This window comes from Penaeus monodon, unplaced genomic scaffold, assembly GCF_015228065.2.
Source record: "Penaeus monodon isolate SGIC_2016 unplaced genomic scaffold, NSTDA_Pmon_1 PmonScaffold_4574, whole genome shotgun sequence".
NCBI classification, from domain to species: Eukaryota; Metazoa; Arthropoda; class Malacostraca; order Decapoda; family Penaeidae; genus Penaeus; species Penaeus monodon.
The window spans coordinates 9439-17135 of NW_023659413.1; the positions used below are offsets into that span (position 1 = coordinate 9439).

General features: G+C 37.9%; 1 pseudogene; it reads left to right on the plus strand.

Moving 5' to 3' along the window:
• Positions 1 to 360: 360 nt before the first annotated feature.
• Positions 361 to 3746, plus strand: LOC119570955 (annotated as a pseudogene).
• Positions 3747 to 7697: the final 3951 nt, after the last annotated feature.

Below are 7697 nucleotides of genomic sequence, written 5' to 3' on the forward strand. Positions count from 1 at the left end.
AGTGGCATCAGACGTGAAAAAGGTTTCATGCTTTTGAAGACGCATCCAATAAGATGGGGAAAACCAATTTTGAGCCAATATATGCCTTTAAACCATCAGGGTTTGCCATAAATTTGCTACACTATTTTTAGAGGTCTGTATAATACAAATCTGTCGAAAAATGAATGTGTGGTAGGTGTATTTAGCCATTATAGTGGCGAGCCTCCCCATAAGAACTGGATAAGAAAACACACAAGGCATACGATGAATTCGAGGGCTGCACACCTTTTGTCTGCAAAGGGCGCATAGGTGGTGTCGCCGGGGATATATAGTTGCCAGGGCGTCCCCGAGCAACAGTTCTCCCGCTGAGTCCTTACAAACATGAAAGTTGTGGGGATTAGAACAGCCTTTGGTGTATAGTTGAGATATTTCGGATAAGACATCAGAAAAGCAGTTAGTAGGATATCGTACTAAGTACATCCTATCAATGTAAGATATATATATATATATATATATTAAAATATATATATATAATATATATATAATTGCTCATCAAAGCCGAAACTGAATAAAATGTTTTTTCAGCATATGCTTTTTGATAAATCAGCATGTCTGCTATATTTTCTACTGTTTTTAGATCAATAAGTCATTATTTTTAACACCTAAACTGGCCTCCCAAATTTCCCCAGCTGATCGTCGCCTTGGCACTGGTCGCCGTGGCCGCCGGCCGACCCTCCGACGTGATCGACGTCGAGCAGGACCACATGGAGCACGAGCAGGAGGGAGATCCTGGACGGGCCGTGGAGGGCGAGTACTCGGGGTTTCGCCCGACGGAACGAGTACCACGTCAAGTACGTGGCCGACCAACGGGTACCGCGTGGTCGACGACAACGTCCGTTCCGGAGTTCCGCGACCCCCAAACCCACCGGCGAAGCGGAGGAGGCTGACGAGTAGACGAAAACCTGAAAACCAATCCATTTTGTCTTTCACAAAAAAGATTTTTTTAGAGTTATATGAAAAATGAAGTCAATAATAAACTTATTTTACAAGATAATGACCTTTTCCTTCCAATCCCTTTTATAAACAGTTAGAGTGGAAGTAAAAGTGTATTTTTTTTTACGTCAAAGAAGACAAAATTCTAATGACTCTTTAAAGGCCAAAGGAGAATTGGTTGCATGGAATCTAGTGTCTTTTTTTAAAACGTTGGGACAGTTAAGGGTAGCATCACAGTGTCATACGTCTTCCAGTCATGTCTCTTTCTTTTCCCGTATATATATATTGTGTGTCTGTGTGTGTGGTGTGTGTGTGTGCGTTCGTATGTACACCACCACACATATATATATGTAATATATGTGTGTGTATGTATATATGTATATATATACATATACACACACACACACACACACACCACCAAACACAAAACCCGCCCACACCCCAATATATATATATATAGATATATATATATATATATATTTTATATATATTACATACATAATGCACGTATACAAACAATGTCATAATGAATGGAGAAAGAGAATTAGTCTTAATGGAGGAACAACCAAGAAACAGTGAAACCGAATATTCTCTTCGTCACATGAACGCCATTCGACCTTGAAGTTACCGATTCGTAGTGTAGACACCGAGGTTTTTCTGCTAATGCCAGTGTCAAAACCTTAATTACTGTTCATTAATCGTGTTTTAAAAATCGATGGTGATCTTATTTCGTCCATATCAAAAGAAATATTATGATCTGTGAAAAATAATCTAAGAATAAAACTGGTCTGTTTCTAAAAATTGGTGTTGTTCTGATTCGCCAGATTAAATGAAATATAATCTAGAAGTAACTGGACATATTTGATGTGAGAGAAAAAAAAATATTATTTACGTTTCTTGGCACTCTGGGATTTTCATTCTTACCTCTCCAACGTATTTGCCAAAAGAATTCATAAAACATTCCCTTTCCTTTTCATTATTGTTGTTATCAGTAATTTTAACATCTTTCAAAGACTTACACAGTTATTTTATTTTTCGCGAAGATAATATATACGTATGTGAGGTATATGATCTGTTTGTATGGTTATGAGATGGATGAAGATATAGCTAGAGAAACAGATAAATAAAGAGGTGGATAATTTATTTATATATTTATGCCATTTTTCCTTAATCCTGTTATCATAGGGATTTAAATCTGAACTGCTAATATCAGTCTTTGTTCGTAGGGGAAATTCATCCCGAAAATCTGCCCTACAAAGCGAAACAAGTTGAAGATAGAAACCAACGTTTTTTCAATAGCTTTGATAGGAAAAACCGGGAAAATAACGTGTATTATAAAACTTTTTTTTCCCTGGGGTTTTTTTGTTGCTTTCACTAATAGGCTACGACTACGACTAAATACTCCTCGCTGGAAAAAAAGGATTATACCTATAAGGTGAATTAATTAAATTAATTCTCTAAGATAAATCAAGCTCAAAACCGAAAGTGTATAACTAACGTACAACTATAGAGAATGCAAGTATAACATGAACGGCAATGTAAGTCTTTTTCATCACTGAAAATTTCATGACAAACATAACTTAGTATCGTAAAAACTCGAGAGAAAAATAAAACCAAACCGTCGAATAATCGTTTCCGGGAAATATACAATTGGACCCCCGCCCCCCAAAAAAAGGAAGAAAGAGAAGAAAAAAACAAACAAAAAAAAAAGGCGAGGGTTCACTCTTGACGAGAAAAATATTCGTAAAAAATAAAATTTCCAATTTGAACTTTCAGGTTATATTAGAAAGTGCTGGTGACGTACAGTATGTCATGGGGCTGTGACATCATGTTTCCCTGCTTTTGAAGACGCATCCAAAAAGATATGAAAACCAATTATGAGCCAATGTATGCCTTTAAACCATCAGGGCTTGCCAATTCGCTTTCACTATTTTTAGATATCTGTATAATACAAATCTGTCGAAAAATGAATTTATGGTAGGGGTATTTAGCCATTATAGTGGCGAGCCTCCCCGTAAGCCCTGGATAAGAAAAAAACACAAGGTCATACGATGAATTCGAGGGTCTGCACACCTTTGGTCTGCAAGGCGCAAGGTGGTGTCGCCGGTATATAATAGTGGCCAGGACAGTCCACGAGCAACAAGTTGTCTCCGCCGATCCTTACAAACCCTGAAAGTTGTGGTGAGTTAGAACAGCCTTTTGGGTGTATAGTCGAGATATTTCGGATAAGACATCAGAAAAGTAGTTAATAGAAAATTTTAATGAGTAGATATCGTACAAAATACATCCTATCAATGTAAGATATATATATATATATATATATATATATATATAATATATAAATGCTCATTCAAAGCCAAAACTGAATAAAATGTTTTACAGCAAAATGCTTTTTGATAAATCAGTATGTCTGCTATATGTCTAACTGTATTTTTCGATCAAATAAGTATTCATTATTTGAACCCTCCTAAACTGGCCCCCAAATTCCTCAGCTGATCGTCGCCTGGCACTGTCGCCGTGCCGCCGGCCACCTCCGATGTGATCGACGTCGAGCAGGACCACATGGAGCACGAGCAGGAGGAGATCCTGGACGGGCCGTGGAGGGCGAGTACTCGTGGGTTTAAGCGCCGACGGGAACGAGTACCACGTCAAGAAACGTGGCCGACCAAAACGGGTACCGCGTGGTCGACGACAACGTCGTTCCCCGGATTTTTCCCCGCGACGCCAAACCCCCCGGCGAAGCGAGGAGGCTGACGAGTAGACGAATAACCTGAAATCCAATCCTTTGTCTTTCATAAAAATCTGTTTAGAGTTATTTAAAAAATGAAGTCAATAATAAACTTATTTTACAAGATAATGACCTTTTCCTTTCCCAATCCTTTCATAAACAGGCAAAGGGGTAGAGTGAGAAAAAGTGTATTTTTTCACGTCAAGGAAGATGTAAATTCTAATGACTTTTTAAGGGCGAAGGAGAAATGGTTGCATGCAATCTAGTGTCTTTTAAAGCGTTGTGGACAGTTAAGGCTAGTTTATCAAAAGCTGTTCGTAAACCAGCAAGTAATTTAACAATTTATTTGATTCACAAATATGGGCATCACAGTGGTATACTTCTTCCAGTCTTTATGTCTCCGTCCTCTGCTTTCTTTCCCTGTTTTATATTATATATATATTTTATAATATATATATATAAAATATATATATATATTTATATATTTTTTTCTTTATTTTTTTTATTTATTATAATGTGTGTGTGTGTTTACATATTTTATGTGTATACATACATATACGTCTCTGTGTACATAAATATATAATATAATATATATAATATTATATTATATATTAATATTTATATTATATATATATATATATATTATATATATTATATATATATTAATATATTTATTATTATAGAGAGAAGAGAGATTGTCTATACACCGCACACACCCCACAAACCCCATAAATAATGAATTTTAATATATATAATATTTTATATATATATATATATAATATTATTAATATTATATATTTTATATACTAAATATATGTACATGCATAAAATTATATATATATATATTATATTATCTATATATTCTATATATATATATTATATATATAATGTATATATGTGTGCGTGTGTGTGTGTGTGGTGTGTGTGGTGTGTGCGGGGTGTGTGTGTTTGTGGGGTGTATGTGTGTGCGTGTGTGTGTGTTTGTGGTGTGTGTACAATATTATGTAAGAATGAAACTATATCGGGGTTTTGTTTTTCATTTTCATTTTTTGTGTACACTTATTATGCTTGTGTTTGTGTCATACACACACACACACACAAAACCCCACACACACACACACCACACACCATATATATATATATATAGATAGTAGATAGATAGATATATAATATAAACATATATAAAAGAGAAAGAGAGACAAAGAGGAAGGTGGGTTTTTCCCTTCACCTACAATAGAACAAATAAAATACCTATCATTTACTTTTTCATAATAAGTTTTAAATACAATCTGAAAACACACACACCCAAATCTAACTAGAAATAATGAATCTCATCAAAAAGCATTAATATCTAACACATCTAACAAGATCAGTATCAACTTTAGTAGAACGGGATGTTCTTTTTTAAAAGAAAATAATATTCCCGTTTGAAAAGTTTTAATGTCAAACGTCTGAAGTGTGACCAAAAAAAGAAGCCAAAAAACGTATGTAATCAAAACGGTATGTTATGTTTGTTCACTACGGGAAAAAAAAAATATATAAATATGTTTTCCTTTTCTTTTATTGAGTATGAAACAGTCACATCGTTTAAAAAAAAACAAATATTATTGGACCCCCCCCTCTTTTTGGGAAAATTACTGACGCCCCCAGTTTTAAAACCACTGCTTTATACTGAAATGTGTGTGGTTGTGTGTGTGTGTGTCTGTGTGTGTGTGTGTGTTTGTGACAGAGAGAGAGAGAGAGAGAGAGAGAGAGAGAGAGAGAGAGAGGGGAGAGAGAAGAAAGAGAGAGAGAGAAAGAGAGAGAGGAAGAGAAAGAGAGAGAGAGGAGAGAGAGAGGAGAGGAAGAGAGAGAGAGAGATCATAGATAGACAGATAGATGATAGATAGTGATTTGATAATAGAGAGAGTCTTCAACTTATTGCATGTGATATGCTCGTATCCAATTACCATACTCGTTTGTTACTGCGATCCACTTTTTTCAACTACTGCTCTTGGAGCTAAAGACCCCCTCCCGCATACGTAAATGAATAAACAAATATGTGAAAAAAACTAGAAAAAAAAAGCCAAGGTCAAATTCCCCTTTTTCGTCCCCCGGGGTAAACACTTGGCCAAGGTCAAGTTTCGATTTTTAAGGAGTGCCCCGCCCTTTTTGTACTACCCCCACTGTCTCCTTCTTCGTCCTCCTTCTTGACCTCTTCCCTTCTTTCCCCTTTTTTTCTTTTCTTTTTCTTTTCTTTTTTCTTTTTCTTTTTCCCTTTCTCTTCTTCCCTTTCTCCCCCTTTTCCTCTTCTCCCCTTCTTTCTCCTCTCCCCTTCTTGACTCCTCCTCTTCTCCCCCTTCTCTGACTCCCCCTTTTGTCTCCTTCTTGACCTCTCCCTCTTCCCCTCCTTTAACCGCCCGCTTCCTCTCACACTTCCTTTGCCTCTCTTCCTCACCCTTTTCCCAAACACACACATGAACACACAAACATATCATGCAATTACAAAAGCACACACACACAACATATGCACGCACACACACAAAACAAACACCACGCACACATATGCACATAGGCACACACACACACATATGCACCACCACACACACACTTACACACACACACACACACACACAGAGGCAAACACACACACCCCTTTCAAACGTACAGACACACACCACAAGCGTACATACACACACACACACACACAAAAGACCTCTTCAATTAGTTTCACAAAAATGGCAACCTCACCGTTGTTGCCCGGGGGTGTGGCGAGGCATGAATCACGGGCATTTCTTCATTTACGAAAAATCGCAGCCACTTTTTTTTTTTCTTTTTTGTGTGTGTTTCTTTTTTGTTTATTCATTTGTCTTCCCCTCTGTCTCGTTCACTGTTTCTTGTTCTCTCTCTCTTCTCTTCTCTCTCTCTCTCCCCTTCTCTCTCTCTCTCTCTCTCTCTCTCTCTCTCTCCTCTTTTACTCCTCTTTTCTTCTCTCGCTAATTCCATTGTTTTTGTTTTCTTTTTCTTTCTCGTTGGTCTGTATCCCGTTTCTTTATATATCTAATCGCCACTCAAACCGTTTTATTTCCTCTTTATTCTTCCACCCTTTTCTCTCTATTTTCTCTCTCTCCTCTCTCTCCTCTCTCTCTCTCCCCCTCTCTCCTCTCTCTCTCTCTCTCTCTCTTTTACTCTCTCTTTCCCTCTCTCGCTAATTCCATGTTTTTGTTTTTCTTTTTCTTTCTCGTGGTCTGTATCCCGTTTCTTATATATCTAATCGCCACTCAACCGTTTTTTATTTCCTCCTTTATTCTTCCACCCTCTCTCTCTTTTTTTCTTTTCTCTCTCCTCTCTCTCTCTCTCTCTCTCTCTCTCTCCTCTCTCCTCTCTCTCTCTCTCTCTCTCTTTTTTTACTCTCTCTTTCTCTCTCTCGCAAATTCCATTGTTTTTGTTTTTCCTTTTTTTCTCTGGTCTGTATCCCGTTTCTTTATAATCTAATCGCCACTCAACCGTTTTATTTCCTCCTTTATTCTCCACCTCTCTCTCTATTTTCTCTCTCCTCTCTCTCCCCTCTCTCTCTTCTCCTCTCTCTCTCTCCCTCTCTCTTCTCTCTCCTCTCTCTCTCTCTCTCTCCCCTCTCTCTCTCTCTCCCTCCCTCCCTCCCTCCCCCCCCTCTCTCTCTTTTCTTCGTCCCCCCTGTCCCTCCTTCCATCCTCTCCCCGTTCCTCTCCCTCCATCTATCTATTTTCTCCATCTCTCTCCCACTTCCTCTTTCTGCCTTAATTCTTACCGTGCGATGGGCGTCGTCGACACCTAAAACCCGTTTTCGTCTCCCTCGCCTTTTTGACAGTTTTTTTGCAGTCTCTTGCGCGCACCTCCCGGAATGGCTGATGGCCTGACAAAGGCCTCAAATTTCTCTTTGTTTTTTGCTTTTTTCTTTTTTTTGTTTTGTCTTTTTTTTTTGGGGGGGGGGGAGGGGGTGGGTTATTCCGTTTGATTCGTTTGGGTTTTATGTTTGTGC